The sequence below is a fragment of the Stegodyphus dumicola genome, chromosome 5 (genome assembly GCF_044657685.1).
Source record: "Stegodyphus dumicola isolate Sdum_Otavi_A_Nest chromosome 5, ASM4465768v1".
NCBI classification, from domain to species: Eukaryota; Metazoa; Arthropoda; class Arachnida; order Araneae; family Eresidae; genus Stegodyphus; species Stegodyphus dumicola.
In genome coordinates this window covers 21413248-21435199 of record NC_140772.1, presented here as the reverse complement: position 1 = coordinate 21435199, position 21952 = coordinate 21413248, and the positions used below count along the sequence as shown (strand labels likewise).

Here is a 21952-nt window from a genome sequence, read left to right as displayed (position 1 = left end):
TATTTGTGGCAACAGAAACTTTCTGATTACTATTTCAGAGAGCAGCTATATTATGTAATTAGCTGTAAAAAGTTGGTAGTAATTGCTTTTGAAATAAATAAGTTATCCCAATTCTTGCAACAGTCACTTATTCGAACATCTTATGGGTTTTAAGGTGTACGAGTCCCCTTAAGCTGATAAGCATAACTTTGTGGTAGATTTCTTACCAATTTTCCTTTCGTTCCATTTCATTTCTTTATCTATCTCTCTTTTATTTTAGTAACTGAAGCAGTCTTCATGAAATATTTTTGTCAAGTACATGTGACATATTTTAGGTATTTTAAAATTTCATTGGCACTGCTATAAGCTTTAAAATGTCAAACTAAAAGTTTTCAAATGAAGCTCAGTGGATGACTTTATCAACGAAATTTCAAACAAACGTGTTTGAATTCTGACACAAGAGTATCCACATCTAAGATTCTGTCTTTTAGGAAAAGTCAGACCTAAAATTGCCCAGTAACGTGTAAGTGTCTTGTAAAAAATTTAAAAAAATTCTTAAAAGTGAGCATTGCTGTTTATATGCATTACATAGAAATATTTATGATACATAAATAAGCCTTTTTCAAGCTCACATAATAAGGTTTTATTATAACTGTTATGAATTTTATTTCAGCTCTATCATTTTCATTGTTTTTTACAGCACATATCTCTCTAAAATTATGCAGATTTATTTATAATAAAAAACTACAATTACCGATACAACATGGTATTTGTTTTTTACTTATTACGTTCTCCACCCTTAGGCAGTGTACGGAAAGAAAGGGATGCGCCATGGAGGTCTTTTTAAGGAATACTAACTCGTATACAAGCTATACATGGAGAAAATCACAAAAACGCCCATGCAGCCAGCCCATTCGCCAGGATTCGAACCCCGGACCGAACTATTAGTGCTTAGCGGCTCGGTCGTTGGTGGGCTATAAAATGGTACGTATATCAAAATTTCGAAGGTGACATACTGATAAATGATGCGAAAGTTCATTTATAACTAAGCGAGCTAAAATGATGCTGAATAAATATTGAGTATTTTGATTCTATCCATGGTAATTAAATTATTAATAAAAACTACTTTTAGGAACCCAGAACTCTTATATAATAAGTGTTATTTGACTCCCTATTCTTAGTTGAGAATTCAGAAAGAGTTAAAATATAAATTTTTATCTTTGTAAACTAATATCTATAAATATGGTTGACACTTTTATTATTACTTAACAGTATGTGTGCGGGTTTGTTACTGTTTGTCTCAGTAAAAAATTAAGTTTTTATCGTTTTCGGTTTCTTACACCATGAAGTCATAATTCCAAGCAAATATTTTACCTAATTATAATTCTTGACATCCATTTAGACTCTTGTTAAGTTTTACAATGGTGGCAGTTTTTTTAGTACCATGTTACGTTAGATTTGTTAGAAAGTTTTAGGCTTTAAGATTAGATTATACAACATTAACTGCCCCTTTCTGTAAACAGATCTGGAGTAAGTTATTCGTTAAAAATCAGTAACATAGTCTATTCATCTAAATATAATACAATAAGGGTCTGATAAAAGTAAAACAAAAAAAATGTTTAAGTATACTTGACGACGTTTTACCATATTAGGATTACTTACAAATAAATGTACGGATTTTTACTTTTTTCTGTACAAAAACTTCCTGGAAATTGAAATTTTCAGATTATAATTACGGGATATAAAATGCTATGTTTAAGAAGATTTTAATGTATTTTTATGAAATTTAATTATAAACTTCAAAAAAATTCATATTTCGTTTCATAAAAAATTTAAACTTAAATTTTAATATCTACTAATGACACCAAAAAAAGAGAAAATATTAAAATTTTGTATAAAATGACACGAGACATTTATATATTTTAAATATATAGCAAGGTGTATATATCATACATACACACTCATACACATTAAAACGAATAATTACCAGTTGTACATATCATAAATTTAATGTACTTAAATTGCATTAGTTTAATATATTATTAAAATATAAATTGAAAATTTAAATTAGATAGTTATGATCGTTAAGAAATGTATTTATTGCTTTTAAAGCGCTCAGATTGGTCATCAGTTACAGAATCGTTAAATCTGAAAGTTAATTTAAAAATCTTATCTTTTGACATATGGCAATATGTTTGCTAGCGCATATAGAAGATAATTTAATTGTTAAAGTAAAGATTTTATGCTTTGTACAATGGCAGTACTTGCCAAATCACTTTTATAATTAATGAATGGCAACACAACATAACGTAACAGTCAAGAAATGTTGGAAAGACGCAACTAAAAACTTTGACTCACGAGCAAAATAGACTGTGAATCATAAACTCGGCGGAGAGAGAAATCTGTCCCCTGAATCATTTATTTCCTGGAATCGAGGATGCAGTAATTTTTCTTTCGTGATTAGATGCCGATCTTTTTGTCGTCAGGAATGATCTTTAAGAGAGCCTTTTCAAAATTTTTGGCCATTCCCGTTTCTTATATTACATTGCGCTACTATTCATATATCTTTTATTTAGTGTTGCCTTTGCTTGGGACATAAGATTTAACGATAATGTATCTTCCAAAAGTTCTCATGCGTTCAGTTCTCTGATTATTGCCAACGGCAAAACTTAAAATTATGAATTGCTTTGTAGTTGTTTAACAAACTAAGCGATTTGAAAGAAAGTATATTATTTTTTAATAACTTAAGCCTTTTTTATTATTATTTTAATATTGTAACTAATAGAAATAAATTAAAGTAAATTTAATTTATATTGCATCCAAAATGATAATTTTTGAGTCTCTGCAAGATTATTATAATGAATAAAAAGACATTTCGAATACACATGTTACATATTTAGTACAGATCTCTTCGATTATTATTTGAGGTTAGAACAATCTACAGTCTAATGTTTCCATTTTTATTCTTCCATTATGCTACTTTCTGCTACCACAAGTTAGTATTTAAATTGTTTATTCTGCAATGTAGTTTACCAAATTCCTGGTCTTGCAAGTTGTTGTGCTGCATACTGTTTATAATTTACTACTATGATGAAACTTATGGAGTCCGATTTAATAAATACAAGATTTTAATTTATTGCTCGATATTTATCACATGCCCTTCAACGTAATCCATCTCTAACTGAGATGCATTTATGCCAAAGTTCTCCCAATCTTCGAAAAAGTTTTAGAGTCCCTTTAAGATATGTACGAAATTTCTTAGTGGTAGTAAACTCTAAATGGTGTCCGCCTTGGTTACAGTTTTAACTATGAAACTACGAAAAAAATCATAGGATGCAATAACAAGCGAATATAAAGCTTGCGGATCTCCATTTGATGCCTTTATGGCTAAAACATTGTAGAGGCATTAGATATTTTTTAAAGCAGGAGTGATGAAAAATGAGCAACGCCCTCCCCGGGAGTCGAACCACCGATCTCTGTAATACGCGCCCAGCGCACAGACGACTACACTACGAATGCTAAGAAGGCTGGAGAAATATCTTATAACAATCAACAAGAGTACTGGGAGCAGGTGCATTATCCCGGTACAAAACCACATGAGCTATCTAGTTTCAGTTCAGGTCGTTTAACTTAAACGCTGAGAAATACTCAAATAATATTTGATTCCTTAAAGTTTGGAAAATTTGAAAAACCACATGAGGTATACCGAGGTAATTGAGGAAAACTATCAATTTTTGCTTAATTTTGGGACGACACCTTTCTTTCTCGGTTTACAATTAAAGCGTTACTCATTTAACTTTCAGTTGTTCGATCCACGTTTCCGAAAAGGGATGGACCACAATTTGATGCACCTAAATTTGGTTCTTCAAAGTTGCTTAACAGGATTCATATCATGCAAAAATTGATTCAGTAATCTCCCTAACTATTAAACGACAATAGCTAAGTACCAAATCTCAGATTTGGTAGACATTGTCCTCAGCTGAAGTAGGTGGTCTAGCAAAATGGACTTCAACCCTAACACAGGAAATGCAATTTTTAAAATTAGAGTGATTATTTCCAATTAGAGGATGACAAATTGTGAAATTTCAAGGTTTTTGTGTGCTTCTATGTTAAAGCGGCCACCACACTTAGTCGTCAAAGTATTCAAACTTAATCAATCGCTCAATCTGCCAAATTTTAAATGTCTTCATAGGCTTATGCTGTGTCTCCTTAACGATAGAGTTCCATTTTTGCATTTCTTTCGTATTATATAGAACTGTAGAAGCATTAGGATTTTTGAAATAGAAAATACGAAAAATAAGCAATACCCTCACCGAGACTATTTGCACCTCTCGAATACCCGCCGAGTGTGCTACCATTACACCACGAAGGCATGTAGAAAGGATGGAGAAAATATCTTATATACTCCTCCTTTTAAAGGGCGACTGGGGATTAGGGGATCCAGTCGCCAAATCCTGATGGTGAAGAATCATGACCCACCACCTTTTTTAGTTCGTGCGCCACTGAAGAGACATTGAAGAAGGGAACACGAAAAATGAGCAACGCTCTCCACGGGACTCGAATCTGGACCTCTCGAATACGCGCTGAGTGTGCTAGCTTTACACCACCAAAGCATGCAGAAAGAAGGAAGAAAATACTTTATAGAATTATATCTCTCGTGTACAGTTAACTAGAACAGATTTTTACAATTAAGGTTTTTTAATGCCTTAAAAGTAGGTACGATATAAACTATAACAAAACTGTTTATGGAAATATATTTTGAGATGAAAATTTTATTTTGAATTCTACTAGTTTGAAGCAGTGTAAATGTAAGTGGTTAGTTTGATCTTCAAGCATCCAGTCTTTGTATAAAATACCTAATACCAATGAAATTATTCGGAAATTAATTCATTTTTACTAGAAATTAATTCATTTTACAAGAATTATTTTGAAACAACGCTGCAATTAACTTCTCATTTGTTATCTTATAATCATTCTTTATAAATCATACATCAACACAATATTATGTGACCAGAATCAGAAATACGCTGCACTTATTATAAAGAAAACATAATTTTATTTCAAAGGAATTCATTATAATGTCAAAACTGAATATCTATTACCTATCTTTGTGCTCTTAGTAATTCTGAAAAAAAAAAAAATCACACATACAGCTCGTATTAAAAATGTTAGCTTATGTTTGTAATATTATATATTGACATAGAAATGCTTCGATCTTCCATCAGAATTTCCTTTTAGCTTAATGTTTCTTCATTTTATTTTAAGAAATATGTATTAAATTAGAGCTGTTATTAAAATTAATAGCTAATTATTAGAGCTATTATTAGCTAATGTTTAGCTAAAATTAGAGCTATTATTTGAAGTATGAATCTAGGAGCTATTTCTTCATTTTATTTTAAGAAATATGTATTAAATTAGAGCTGTTATTAAAATTAATAGCTAATTATTAGAGCTATTATTAGCTAATTTTTAGCTAAAGTTAGAGCTATTATTTGAAGTATGAATCTAGGAGCTTTTATAAAATTATTAAAGAAAAATGAACAAAATTTCTTATTTTTTTAACTAAATCATAAAGCAGTTCACTTCGTAAACGCCTACAAAATTTTCTTCTTTCTTTTCTCTCCCCTCTCCTTTATCTCTAAAATTGCCTATTCATAAGAAGTCTGAGGATCCTTATTTAGATTGCAAATTTTCTTCTAGAAAATAGTTTTGAAGTGTTTCGTATATAATTTTTTCACACCAGAAGAAAATCGTTAAAAAGCTAAACGTCACTAGTTCTGTATCAAGGAGGTGCTAGAAATACATTTCTTCCAATTACAACAGCATCACAAATGCATAAAATTATAACTCACATTAGTTAGATGTGTTATAAAATATGCTAATTTGATATTTTATTAAAAGTAAAATGGAGATACAAATTATTAAAAAATATGTTAATTACTCAATTATTTGGCAACTGCGTTAAATCTGAAAGATAAATTAAAACATTTTACACTATACGGATTAGTAACAAGCCACGAAATGGTGTCTGCCATTTCTCAGGGGCTTCATGGAAATCACAATTTTTTTTGTACTAATTACACCCGCTGTGAGGAATAAATATTGTGGTAGCATTATGTAACAGCTCCAAAACCTGAAAAAAAAATCTTCGCTTAAAAAGGTACATCAAAATTAAGAAAAAATATTAATTTTCAGTCTTTCATTCCGATGTGTACATGTTATGGTGACACACCGAAATCTGGAGAATGTCGACTTTCACATAGTCGCTTGGTGTATGTCCGAATGATTTTCCAAATACTCTTATTTCTGAATTACACCGGTGAATGTTGAACATATAACAATATTATATTTCCTTCTCCGTAATTCATTCGCAAAAAAACGCACTTGAGACTCAAAATAAGAACTTAAGAGCATAAGAACTTAAAACACACAGTACATTCAAATCGAGAAAGGAAAATAATAGAAGTTATAAACTAACCAAATTATGTGATTCAAATCTTATTTATTGCAACAACTTAAACTATTATGACACTTTGAATTGCACAAGAGGCCCTTGCTTTTACAACTGCATTTATTTGTGGAACACTTCCTTTTGGAATGGCAGCGTGTACATATACAGTAAGACCCCGCTTAACGCTGTTTCGTTTAGCGCTGTTTCGGTTTAGCGCTCTTTTATTTCAACCCGGGGATTCCACGAAATCGCTCGCAGCATACGGGGATCCCTCGAAATATTATACAGCGATAGGTTTCAAATACATATCCGAAAGAGTGTACTTATATTTCTTGTTTGGTGCGGTATTGTACAGACATATTTTGAAGGGGTAAATGTGGAAGATGTCGAAGAAATAATTCAAGAAGCAGCGGCTAGTCTTTCTAATGATGAGCTCAAGGAATTAACCGAACAAGAAGAAAACAAAAATGTTGACAGCAGTGATTCAGAAGAAGAGCAAAAAGAACTTTCGATGGCGTTTGTAAAAAGGAGTTTGTCTACCATAACTGAAATAATGGATCCATTCATTGAAAATGATCCGAATTTTGACAGGAGCTCAAAAGTAAGGCGTGGTGTTAGAGATGCTCTATCCGTTTATGAAGAACTTTTAAGAGAACAACGCAAAAGAAAAAGGGCAAACAACATTAGATGCTTTTGTCACAAAAAGGCAGAACACTGAAAACGCGGAAGGCTAACTAAATATGACTGAGAATTTTATTTGTTTTTTTTAAGAATATTCGTTTTGTTATTTATATTTTGTTTTTATTTTTGCAAGAAATAATAATGTGGTATTAATTTGGGCTTTAAGAAATAAATGTTTGGTTTTATTTTTTATTAAAAAAACATACTTTTTAAATTTAATACCTAACCAATTTCCTAGCCATCTTCCCCTAACCCCAATATTTACATGTAAAGATAGCTTCGTTTAGCGCTGTTTCGCATTACGCTCTACTTTGATGGTACGTATCCCCCGCGTTAAGCGGGGTCTTACTATACTCCTCTCTTTTCGACCTACACCAGATCATATCTGTGATTGTCGACATACACCGGTGAGGGTCCGAATGTACAAGAATGTAAAGAAATATTCGATCTTTCATCGACGTATTTGGTGAATGTTGACATTCTCCGGTGAAAGTCGACATTCTCCAATTTCGGTCTTTCACGGTAACATACATAGATATACAGGTCCAAATATCAAAGAGACCTCTGGATGCTGCATTCTCTAACAATAGATGGACGTTATGTTTTAGTATGGAAACAAACTGATGCTCCTCTCATGTACAAATAATGTATATATAATGGGCATTTTGGATATCCGTATTTCAAACTTTGGTAATTTAAGCAATCATTTATCAAAGCACATTTAATGTAATAAGAACGCAATTGTATCCGCCCTTTACATCACATATTGAGAAGCAGAAAGCTGTCGATAATAAACGTATGAAGAGTGGCATTTGTAGAACGCAAGGGCATGTGTTTGAATATTTCCCTTTTTCCCCAGGTTACAAAGCTTAAATGACCACACATGAATCCAAAAGCAATAAGAAAAGGTAAAGAACCTGTTACATTTCTAACGAATATCTTCGCGCACCGCTATTTCAATGTCATATCCTTGGTACCTGACCTTCAGACGAAATCGATCCGCTGGTCCGTTGAACCAATTACCGCATCATTCGTTACACGGGGAGGGTTTTCTCTAAATTTCTGCATCTTGTCACGGTTGCGTTAATGTTAAAAAAGATGAAAAGTTCACTATTCATGACGGATTACATAACAAACAAACACATTATTTATTTCTTAGTTTACCTAACAAACCAATTGTTACCAAATATAACTTCACCTTTTTGGAGAAAGGGAGAAAGGTGGACTATTTAATGAAAATGATTCAGCTTATGTTAAAGATGATCGGCTTTATTTGAGATAAAAAATAGTTTTTCAAGTTATATCTTTGAGGAGAAGGTTGTAATATAGTCTTTATTAAAGGGGAAAAAAAAGGAGGAAAATTTAAACTTTTGAAGAAAGATTAAAAAAAAAAATCACACATACAGCTCGTATTAAAAATGTTAGGTTATATTTGTAATATTATATATTGACATAGAAATGCTTCGATCTTACATCAGAATTTCCTTTTAGCTTAATGTTTCTTCATTTTATTTCAAGAAATATGTATTAAATTAGAGCTCTTATTAAAATTAATAGCTATTATTAGCTAATTTTTAGCTAAAATTACAGCTATTATTTGAAGTATGAATCTAGGAGCTTTTATAAAATTATCTAATTACCAAGTAGAAAATTATTAAAGGAAAATGAACAAATTTTCTTATTTTTTTAACTAAATCATAAATCAGTCCACTTCGTAAAAGCTTACAAAATTTTCTTCTTTCTTTACCTCTAAAAGTGCCTATTCATACGAAGTCTGAGGATGCTTATCTAGATTGCAAATTTTCTTCTAGAAAGTAGTTTTAAAGTGTTTCCTATACAATTTTTTCACACCAGTGTGTGTTTGTGTGTGTTGTGATAATGGCAAAGCCTCGAGGGCTATCTGCCTAAGGGGAGGGATGCTTTCGTGGAGGACTTTCTAAGGGAAACTGGCTCGTATACACGTTACACATGGGGAAAAACACGAAAACGCCCATGCAGCCAGCCCGTTCGCAAGATTCGAACCTCGGACCGAACTACCAGTGTTCAGCAACTTTACCGCTCGGCCGCTGGTGGGCCCTTTTTCACACCAGAGGAAAATCGTTAAAAAATAAACGTCACTAGTTCTGTATCAAGGAGGAGCCAGAAATTCAATTACAACAGCATCACAAATGCATAAAATTATAACTCACATTAGTTAGATGTGTTATAAAATATGCTAATTTGATATTTTATTAAAAATTAAAATGGTGTTTTTTCTAGTTTTGTTTCTTAATTTAGACTTTTATTTTGGAGCACATCCTATGTTACATTTTACTAAATAAGAAAAATAAACATTAATCACCTACATGAAAGAGAGAACAGCAATATAGATATTAATTTACTCTAAGAGAAAGTTTTTAAAATTTGAATAAGTTCCATTGAGCTCCTCTTTCGCAATTTTTAAATTTTCCTTTCAATTAAAATTTATCGTTTAAATTAATTTATAAAATTTAATAAAATATTGTAAAAATTAAAAAAAACTGAGTTAGTTCATTTTTCAGACTAAATTACATAAATCATGAAAATATTCAACTGAGGAATTTTGATTAACAATCATCTTCCACATCATTACGAAACTAGTTATACTGATGCTAGTTACTTGAATATATTATGTGTTTGAAAATTTTACCGGATTTTAATCTATGAAAAAAGATCTGTTACATATACAGTGTTACAAGTACATCTAATATATGTAACTTATACACCATTATTTAACGCACGAGCTTTGAAATTTTTATTTTCATAATATTATTAAACTTTTAATTTTATGGTGAGAGACATTAAAGTTTAATTTATTAGCGTAATACTATGGAATAATCAATAATTTCAAGAAAAATAGAAAAGCACATATTGACTGAAAGTTCACAGAATTAAAGTTTCATTTCACGTTTTTGTTTTGTAATAAAACGTTGGATTCTCGAGCGGAATACCATTCAAAGCCGAATTTTCAGTTTCTAGAACATGTTCCGTCAAGAGTTTTGGGATTTTAAACTTTAATTCCAACAGCAGGGAAAGTTTTTGCCCACCACTATCTATTTCCGTGTATGTAGGTTATGATGCTAAGATTTTAAAGTTATTTACGTGATAGGTATCTAATTTTTTAGGCATGTGAGCTTAGAGATCATTTTTGGCAAGTCATTAGAACTAATAACTGTATGTATGATATTAAAACTTCGAAACTTAGAAGTTGTTCAGCGCAATATTATGTAGTATAACATCTGTTTAATGTTTTAATCAAAACCACATTCAGTATTTTTTACTCTAATTTTTATAACGTGAATTTTAAAGTATTGCGTTTTAACGATAAGAAAAGATTCTGATGAAATGAATTTTAAAAAATCAGTTAAATACTTTCAAGACAGAGTAAATTATAACCTGATGGTTACATTTGTAAAACTGGAATTCAAACGACCAAACCGTTTTTATTATACTTTTTTTATTTATAGTACCTCTTATAAAAATAAGTTTGAAAAAAAATTCCACTGAATGAATTAAAGATTTTAAACAGCAATTAAATTAATACGAGATTTTTTCTTCATATAAAAAAAGGCTAAACAGCGTATTAATATTCATTTGAGATTAAACTAAGCACCTCAATTTTATAGGTTATTTTAGAACATTTATTGAGCATATGTTTTAGAATACCATAATTTAAAATATTTTTAAATACAAAAATCTTAAAATACTAATTCTACGAAATGCTTTCTTAATACATTGATTATTAACAATTTGGATTGAAATAATGAATATAATTTGATAAAACAATTTTTGAAGACATTTTGCTTTGCCTCGACTTCTTTATTTTTGTTTTAAATTAGAAGCATTTGAAGGTATTTTAAGTGTACTTTCAGCTATTAAAATTTTTTTAGAGTGTCTTCGTATTTTTAAACATTATTAAATATATTTTTAGGTATTTCTGTTTCAATAACCTTATAAAATAATACCAGAAATATTCTATTTCAGAGAAATAAACTGTAAACTAATAAAACAATATTTACTAAAACAGTTCATAGAAAATCTGAAATCTCCTAAATTAAACTTCCATTCAAGTATGGAATCGTAATTCTAATGGTAATTCAACTTCACCAAAATTATATTACCATTAGACAATATTTACAAATAACAAGCATAAATTTAGTATTTGCAGACTTTCTTAAAAATAAACGACACAGAAAGAAAAAATATTGTAAAGTAAAAATAATACGTTATTAAATATATTTTCGGATAATTTATTTAGAAGCAGAAAATAAGTTATTTGTTATTTTTGAAATAATAGGATATTGGAATTAGAAATGAAATGCAGCAAAATCAGTTATTTTAGTAGTAATTGTTATTTTATACGAAATAATTTATTATCATTATTAATAAAATCAATTATTAGGTTTCTGAGTAGTTATTTATTTATAGTAATTAAACATGTTTATTTAAATGTATTGTCAAACATTTATGTAAAATATGTTTTGCAATTTACTAGCATTAACTTTCACTCTTACCCCTTTAAACTTATCCCTAGACATAATCATTCAAAAAGGAAACGGTATAAAGGATAAAAATGATAGAGATATATAATATACCAAATTCTTTAAGCTAATTATTTTTTTTAAGTATTTTAGTTCTGGGATAGATTTCCTTTTGTCTGTTTTAACTGACAAATTTTTTTCCCAGAAAATACGATATCAGAGTAAAACATCTCAAGAGTAAAAAATTCATATTTAATTGAAACGTCATATAAATAATAAAATAATTGACATATAGATACGTTTTGAGAGGGAAAATATAATTTGAATGATTAGAAATAATCAGATTTATTAAAACATATTTTTTATTTGTATAGTAATAATTTAAAATAAATTTTTTACTTGAAGAACTTAACAAATTCGATATATTTATTGGAAAAATATACGTTTCAAACAAAATTTGCAAATAATACTTAAATCAATCAAGTAAATTATTTATTTTTAACAAGACAGCCGATCTCAATTCTAATAGTTGCTTTATCTAATCTAAGAAAAATTACAATAATCCGTCATCTGAATTAATTATTAAACATTCTTTGAGGAAATGAATTGAATAATTTATAAATATGACTAAAATTATTGAAAAAAAGACAAAATGCATAAAAGTAAGGACAGCTAGGAAAAGAAACATGCTTGTCAACAAGTCATTCCGAGTTTTAACATTTTAAAGGGAAAAAATTGTATTGAAGCCGGAAACACAGGAGCAAAATAATCGGCCGATCGATGATATTTCCGAAACACAGATTGGCAACAATGTATAAAAATGGGAAAAGAATCACTTGCCCTCGGTACGGAAGCCGACCGGTTGCGCAGAATGCCTCTTTGATTCCACCCCATGGTTGCGGTACTAGAATCAACTTCTACCTTTCATTCATAACCGTAACTGTACGGGGATGGAGATCGTGAATACGGTTTTGCTTGTTATATTCGAAGGTAACAAAGATGATGCTGATCATAGTTAGCTCGCCCACGTGCGCGCACGTTCCAGTGCGCATCTCCACCGTCCGTAATGACGTCATCGAAAAAGGTGACTACGTCATTGAATGAATCGAACTCCGCTTTCCCGCATTTGGAAAAGAGCAGTTTCCATAGCGACGCGTATCCCACAGGAAACAAGGAATTTTTAAAGTGGCTTAAAAGTAAGAGATGTGAATTGTTAATAATAAATTCACACGGATTATTAAGATCAAATTGCGTCAATGAAATAGCCAGCATCTTTAAAAAAACTCCACAGTGTAGGTAGAAGTAATGTTGGCAGAAAACTTCCGACTACACTTCTTTAATTGAAAAATCATCATCTTTAAGTTTCCGAAAAAGGAAATGAATAGTTTTTTTCCCGAATAAATATGACTAAAATTAACATTTTTATTTCTTTTTTTTATTGAATTTTATAAACTTTAATTAAACTGAAAAACTTTAATTATCATTTTAATTTCTTTAGAAAAATTAGAAAGGAGAAGACTAATGGAAGTATTCGAATACATTGAATTTTTTTTTTTTTTTTGGTAGATCTTTTACTTCGGTGGGTTTTCGTTAGTTGTTTCATCGGAAAATGTACTAAACGTACGCTTAATCGTGTGACTTTATAAGACATATATTTCCTGAAGTTCCAATGCAGAATAGTAGCGATATAAACTATAAGTGTATTTTAATTTAATTCTTCAACTAAAATGTTTAATGAAATCTGTCTGAAATATAAATTCCCAGCGACTTCAAACTTTATTATAAAAATTGCATCATTATAAAAACGGGAGTCAAAATATCTTTATATTTATTTATAAACCTAATTCTACAGAATATATAATTGAGTTTCAGACGTAAAAGAAAGTAAATCAACGAACTTTCATTAATATGAAATATGTTTTATTCATTAATATGAAATATGTTTTAAATGTCAATAAATAGTGAAACGTATAATTTTAGTTTCGATTAAAATTTAAAATTCTTTTACTAAATGTGTATTTTACAAAAATATGTAACGGATGGTAGAGATTAAAACAATTTACATTAACCTGTATTCTATTTAAAAACAAAGAGCAGCGGATACGATATCAGATTGGATGAACTTATGCTTACGGTTACGGGAAGGTAATTACGAAAACAAAAAGAGTAATTACAAGAATTGTCGTTAGGGTGTTAGTAAATTTTCAGAATCCCCTTAAGGGGACTCATACACCTTAAACCCCTCATGATCTTCGAATATGTGACTGTTGCGAGAATTGGGATATTTTATTTATTTTAAAAGCAATTACTTCCAACTTTTTACAGCTGACTACACAATATAGCTGCATTGGAAACTAATAACCAGAAAGTTTGTGTTGCCTCAAATATTTTTGTAATTTAATCCTCTTTGTGACAAAATATTTCGCCATGTTTCCACCTTGCGCGCATGATATTTTAAAAATGGCTAATGGTACATACTTGAAATTTCATGGAATTCTTTATATGGACACTATTTTCTAAATCAACCAACAATCGGATGAATATTTTAATATTGAAAAATTTTATGGACGAAAACATTAAAATTTTTTTTAATAAAATACATTTTATAAACTCAACTCCAAATAAAATAAAAATTTAACCTCAAATTTTTAGAATTTTAGGTTCACAGTAGTTTTCAAATGTTATAAAAGCTATATATTAAATATGGAATTTAATTATGAAACAGAATATTTTAAACTATGCGCGCAAGTTGGAAACATGCCGAAAAATGTTGCCACAAAGCGGATTAAATTATAAAAATATTTGTGGCAACACAAACTTTCTGATGACTATTTCAGAAAGCAGCTATATTATGTAGTCAGCTGTAAAAAGTTGGTAGTCATTGCTTTTAAAATAAATAAGTTATCCCGATTCTTGCAACAGTCACCTATTCGAACATCTGATAGGTTTTAAGGTGTTTGAGTCCCCTTAAACTGATTTTATAAATTTTTCGTTTTCATTTGCCTCATTTAGCTGTAAACATTAATCGGCCATAAACATATTAATTATCTTCATGCTTCATTGATAATTAGCATGAGCAAGTATGACTCTGGACCTCCCGGTGGCGAACTGGCTAGCACACCACACAGCTGCACCGTTTCCAGGGTCCGGGTCTCGATCCTCGGGCTGGGCAAGGTTGACTCAGCCTTTCATCATTTGAGTGGGTCGATAAAATGAGTACCAAGTTCGTTTGGGGACTAAACACCGCGGGTCCTGCGACAAGTTGATAGAACCAGGCCAGGGCGACAAGCTCAGGGCATATTCTGATGCACTCCGGAGCCCAAGGTCAGGAAAGCAGATTTCGGGGCAGTGCGGGCCGTGGTCCACTAGGGCTGTTGCCCCACTAGGTTTAGTTTTTCAGTACTACGCTGTTTAAAATCAGAAGACAGACTGTAATAGCGATGCTTAAAGACATCCATACTCTCTTAAAGTTCCTTATATAAAACATTTATTGTGCCGGCCGTGGCTAATGAAAGAGAACTGAATTAGTATGGGTGCATGGCCTACTTAATTGCAGAATACAAATGATTTGCTGAATTCCATTTTAGGTGTGTGTAGCTGTCGAAGGTTCAGTTTTCACGCTGAAAATTTCAAATTTTGATTTAAAATGTCAATATACTTGTACTGATCCATTTTACTGTCAATAAAAACAAGATTACCAACTCCAGCGGACGACATACACCCCCATACGATAACTCCTCCTCCACCATGTTTTACTGTTGGCACTAAGTTCTGTTTCCGAAATTCTTCCCTGTGTTTTCTCCACACCAAGATTCTACCGTCAGAACCAAATATATTAAATTTACTCTCATCAGCAAATATAACTTCATTCCAGTAATCAGAATTCTTATTTATGTTGGATTTTGCGAAAGCCAGTCTGAGTTTTCTATTCTTTTCACTTACGAAGAATTTTTTCCTGGCTGCTCTACCGTGATATCCAGCAGATCGAATTACTCTTCTAATAGTCTCAGGATTGACAATTACTCCATGTAATGCTTGTAAATCAGCAGCAACTTTAGGAGCACTCATTCTTGGATTTTTTTTAATATTTCGAACGATAATTCGCTTTATTCCATTGGATAGCTTTGATGGTCGGCCAGGTCTTCTTTAATCCTGAATCATATGATTGTTTTTATATCGTTTAATGATACTGTAAACTGTTGAATGACTCAAATTAACTGTTTCAGGAGTTTCTCTAATAGATTTTCCACGTTCAATATGCAAATTAATAACTAATTTTCGAATTTCAGGCAAAGTTTCTTTTCGTTTAGCATTCATGGCTGCACAGAGCTAAAAAACACGAAAATTCCAAAACAAACTGGAGAGAAATACTGCAGACGATTTTATAAATTATTGCCAATTGCTTCTGAGTAAAAATAAAAACCCCAAAAAATATTTTTATTGTAGTACGTAGTAATATCTAATGGTGTCCCATCACTTATGTGAGCCATTTTTTTGCTCCGTTTTAAACAACTTTATTTTTATTAAATTAATATTTTAATATTTTGAGAAAATGTATGTTATGTAATAATTGTTACTAAATTTAAGTATGAAACACACCCACAAAAAATTTACATGTTTTTTTAATTTATTTCATTACAGTTTCCTTTTGTAAAGCACAAGTGTACCATCACTTTTGTGAGACACTGTATATATTTGATATGCATGAGCCGCACAAATTGCCTGCGAGAGCCGTATCAGCTTCGCGACCCGCTCTTTGGCCACCCCTGTCATAGATAAACATAAGCGTGGTGTAAGAGTGATGGAATTTGCAAAGACATTGACGATCTGTACTATTCTGAAGAAGAAGGAAGAAATTAAGAAAATTGATGTGGCCAAAGGAGTTACCGTTACTGCCAAGACCATCCAAAGCTCCTAGAAGATGTTGAGAAACTGTTGTTGGTGGTGGACGAGAAGCAGTGAACAAGCGATTCGGTGTTGGAAGCTATCCTTTGCGCTAGGACCTTCTCCGAAAAACACCAAAACACCAGATAAATCGACTGAAGATGAGATGGGAATGAGATTTTTGGGGGTGCGTTAAACATCTTGCAAAGAAACTGAATTATTATATTTATTCTAATGAAATCTGTGTATCTATCGACGGAATTGATGCAGACGATACTATTATTTTTTCAAATCCTTTAATTCAATAAGTCTTCGCGGGCCACTGTTAAAACTCTGCCATGCTACACCGCGGCTTAGCCATCTCTGGTTTAATACTTTGTAGGGTGCTATTTTTATTAACCTATTATCTTAAATCTTTTGCATTATACCATAGTTTCCTATTTTTTCGGCTCCCACTTGGATGCAAAATAATATATCTGTAAGATCGGAGTTCTTGAAGTTAGCAAGCTTTTGTATTAAGTTTTGAAACGGATTAACTAGATTTCCATTATTTTCAATGGGGAAAGTTGTTTCTAAATACGAGAAATTCGCTATATGAGCTCAATGCTGGAATGAAGTAAACTCGTATCGCGATGTTCCACTGTAGTACTTTGTATTAACTTAAAGTTTGTACTCTGTGAAGCTTCGCAAGTATCGAAGTCTTCTGTTATTACACGAAGTGTTAAGTTGTTAAGCTGAATATGTAATCCTGAGTTAGTGTTTCTTTACTGGAAGATTTGGCGCGAGACGATTGATATCTAGGTGTATTTGAAGAGTCAGAATTTAGCATTTAAACAATAGGTTCCGTGCAGCGTTTTCCTTAGCTTTTATTATTTTTTCTTCCACAGTTGAAACATTCTGAAATTCGTCAAGGTTACTTTTAATTCCAACATATATATCGTAATATATGTTTATACTGTTCGGAAATAATAAAAATGAGGATGTAAACGTTAAGGTTCAGTGACAGATGTAGAACACATAAGCATGATTTTGTTTAAGGTGTTGTAATGTTGCGCGCTTCCAACCTGCACGCAACAATAGTGGTGACTGCTAATTACTGGAAAGTACACAAAGTCTTGAGAAGGGTTTAAATCCCTTTTTATTCAACTTTAGAAATTACAGATGCGTGCTCTTGACGCTCACAAACTACGCCGACCCGGCAGTAAACTAAGAATAAGAAACTAAAAATGAATAATAACAAGTGCCTACCTACGAGGCTCTCTAAACGTAACTAACCTAACAGCGATCTATGATACCGCTGATAATTCAAAAAACTTCTGAATATTACGTTGGAAGATTTAACTATCTGCCGAGGGAAGCACACAGGCCGAAACGCGTGGTTCTTCAACTTCTAACTAGTCACCTAATATTAATTATGTATTTTAAAATTATGATAAATTATAAAACTATAATTAGCTTTTGGGACTACATCTCTAAGAGTAAGAGCAAAAGTAGAGGGCAGCATATTTGATAGCATTCATTTAAATTAAATCATTTAATATTTCGGTAATGCAATACTGTATTTCGATAAAACAATATTGCATTACTCTCTCACATAAAGGACAAAGGATCCCTAAATAATACTGTACATTAGCGATATCAAAAGATGACTTCCAATCTTTAAAAATAGTAAAACTCATATTTTTGTTCATTTTAGTAAAAACAAGTCTATAATTATTTCGTGGCTTATTGTCTACCACCACCAATACCAAAAATTATTCTATCTGTAGTGTTAACAGTTACAGTACTGACTAACTTTCCGCTGCTGCGGAAGCTGAAAATTGATAAATAATTCCTGTATGAAAATGCAGAGCCTGCATCCTTATTACAAAGGATCGTTTTATGAAATTTTTTGCCATTTCGTTTTGCTTTGTAATTTTATGTTCAAATAATGTGTTCAGTTTGATTTAATAGTTTATGATGTGGAAAGGCCCCCAACTTGTCAGCAACAGTAGTAGTGACTGCTATGAACTGGAAATTACACAAACTCTTAAGAAGGGTTTAACTCCCTTTTTATTTTACTTTAGAAATGACAGTTGCGTTCACTTGACGCTCACAAATTACGCCGACCCGGAGGTTGAACAAAATAGACAAAAATGCAACTAAAAATAAATGACAGGATGAATAAATAACGATGTCAATACCTACGAGGCTCTATAATCGTAACTAACTTAACCGCGTTCTAAGATACAGCTGAGATTAAGCAAACTTTCTGATTAAGAATTTGAAAGATTCAACGAACTGTCGAACTAGGCATACAGGCCGAAACTCGCGGTTCTTAAACTTTACCAAGCCACCTCCACGCTCGTGAAGCAAGAAAGCACACTTTCGAACTCGTTTCCCTTCTATTTAACTCAGAATACTTCCGCTGACTATTTTGGATACTTTGCGCGTTCTACTAAAATTTACATACTCTGGCATTGGCAATTCCAGGGGAAAGTAAGGCTTGACAGGAAAGATAGTTTAAACTTAAAATAAATATAAACCCTACAGTTTTACTATTGGAAAAAGCAGAAGGGTTGTTGTAGTTGCAAAGCTGCATTTATCATCAAGTAAAAGAAACTACCCTTTTGCTTAACGCGAATTTTCAAGGAAGAAAATTTAAAATGTTAAGTGATAATAAATATTCAAGTTTGAAAATAGGTAAAGATTAAGAAACCAAGATTGGTAAAAAGATCTTAGAATAAAACAAAAAAGAATAAAAAAAAAAAGGACGTCACAGGATAAAACAAAAAGCTTTACTAATAGAAATAAAATATACAGTTTCCTTGCCAAAGCGTATATCGCGTAAGTATGGCGATATTTGAAATTTTCATATTAAAGTTTGAGTTTATTCCTAAATAAAAGTGCGTTTTCTTACGACAACAGATGCGAGACTGAGGAAAAAATGAAGAAATGTTCAAGTAAAACTAAAACATTAGCAGAAAGAAAAATAAACCTTAAGGTGTGATGCGGGAAAACATTTATAGAATTTTATTTACTTTGCTTTTTAAGCAGTCACGCTTTGCACAGGTCGCCTAATTACGCATACGTAATGCAATACTGAAACCCTTCCCATTTGAGCGCAATGCCTGTAAATGTGGTTTCACTGTTTTAACATGAAGTCGGCAGTGAAAGGTCCACACGTGCAAGAGGGATTTGGAAATATAGATTTGCATTTTTACTTCCTTGTACGAAGTGAAAAGGAAGTATTGTTAATCGCGAAAAGTTTCAGGCAGCATATTTCAACGAAAATATCCATTTTGATCGCTATCGAATGCAATTTAAAGATGTTTTTGCGTGATATCGGTACGTAAGAACAGAATAAAATACTCTTTGACTTCAAAAAAATTATAAAACTGCTTTAAAATGAATTCTGAAGAGAATTTCTCGTGGCGTCTGTACGAACGTACCTCGCATAACTCAAAAACGAGTAGCCTCAGAACGTTGAAATTTTGTGTATAGGACTGCTATAACATGTAGATATGCACCTCGTATTGTGGTTGCAATCGGCCGCACCAAACGTATATAAATATATTTATATATATATCCACTTTGTTACCCGGCTCAGTGATCTCAGTTTCTTTACTCTTATATGTTTGTAAATTGTACATTTTTTGCTTTAAAAATGATTAAATTATGTTGTTCTTATCTTCCGGTTAAGGTTTTTATGCCTTTGGTAAATCTGTATGCAATATCTATAGAATTATCAACAATTTTAAAGTTGTTTAAGTGTCGCTAAGCCTAATAATTTTCCTGGTGGCGGCCATTGCTTGTTTGCATTTGAAACAGCAGTATAGTGGATTTATTGCCAATCTAGAGAAACTTAGCTTCGCAACAACAAAGACAACGCCTTCATTTATTATTGCGAATTAAATCATGCTTAATCCGTTCAGGAATTTTTTCGAGGAAATAAGTGTTTAAGATTTACTTCGTAATTTCTAATACATATATTTTGAGTATTTATGTATTTTTGCCTTGTCGCGAAGTGAGAACTGAATTAATTGAATGTGAAATAATCAATCGTCTGTGAAAAACTGTTTCTTTTTTGTTTTGTTTGCTTCATTTCCTTTATACATCCTTCTAGCTATTTATTATAATATTTGAATAAAACATGTGGCAACGATTAGATAATTCTATTCTTTAAATGATATAAATTTTGTGTATTCTGAGTTAAAATATGAACGAAATATAATACTGTTAAGTGAATCTAGCGCCAGAGTGTCGCTATGGTAAACAAATAGAGGGAATTTTAAAGAATACATTTATTCTATCGTGTTTTATGCGCTGTCGGCGAAGTAGATTTAATTCAATCCAATAAGTTTAAATGAAATGCAAGAAAAAATGCGTATAATTTAATATTCCAATACAAGGAAGTCATGTGGTGTACACACCAGATTTTTTAATTAAGTGAAGAAATGATTCTCTAAATAGATACGGACACAGAAATAAATAAACTGAAATTTCATCCCTTCCGAAATTGTAATTAATTTTGATGCAATTTTAGCTTCTGTGTAATACCATGCATATGCTGAACAATGAAACACTTGGTGAATATAGCACCTACCGTTGCAAACCAGTATATGCGTTTATGACTGGGAGACCTGAGTTATTTCGAATTTTATCAATAGCAGAAAAGTGTAAGTTTCAGTTTTTGGTGGTGTTTAAGGTCGTGACTTCAATTATTGAGAAGTCTAGTGCTTAAATGGAAGAACGCTTGAAAAAATGTTGGTAGTATATGTCTGACTGATAATTCTTCGAGGCAGCATGGCTCAGAAAATGTATACTTTGCATAAAAAAAAGACAGTTCTATATCTCCCGTTCTACTGGACAAATTGGCGAAATTTAATTTGCGTTTTTCATGTCTTGAAAGCGCGACTTAGAATATACATTAGATTTATAAACAGAACTGTTTTAACATAGGTATTTTGATACAAAATTGGACATTTTGTGATTACAAGTGCTTTTTCATATTTCAAGTCTATCCGTCAAATAATTCTTAAATATTAAGTTTTGTAAAATTTGGTGAGAAATTTACTAACAAATTTAAAATTTATCTTGGCGTACTCGCGCCTCTATGTACCTGTGCATTCCCATTTGTATTCATCTGTATTAATATACATGTATGTCTTTTTGTGCTTTAAGTGATTATGTGCATGTACCTGTTTTATGTATTGTGTATTTTACGTTTTGTGTTTTGGGTATTATTTGCTTATGTGTATTTATGTGTTTTTATGTGTACTTTTTGGTATTTTTACTACTTACTGTTAGCATAAATTTAGGTATTTTGCATAATGAAACTCTAAAGGCATACGAAACGAACGTGCGCCAAGATATATATATTGGCGAGAGAAAGTAAGGTTTGTGTGCAATGCAGTATATTCGATTTTCACCCTAGCTACTTGTACTTGGGCCAAAGGTCTAAATCAAATTAGCACTT

The 21952-nt window shown here is 31.5% G+C and overlaps 1 protein-coding gene across 4 annotated transcripts in view; it reads right to left on the bottom strand.

The window, feature by feature from the left end:
• Window positions 1-21952, bottom strand: part of LOC118197475 (protein still life, isoform SIF type 1-like) — a 325495-nt gene that overhangs the window by 94180 nt on the left and 209363 nt on the right. The gene's annotated exons all lie outside the window — the stretch shown is intronic.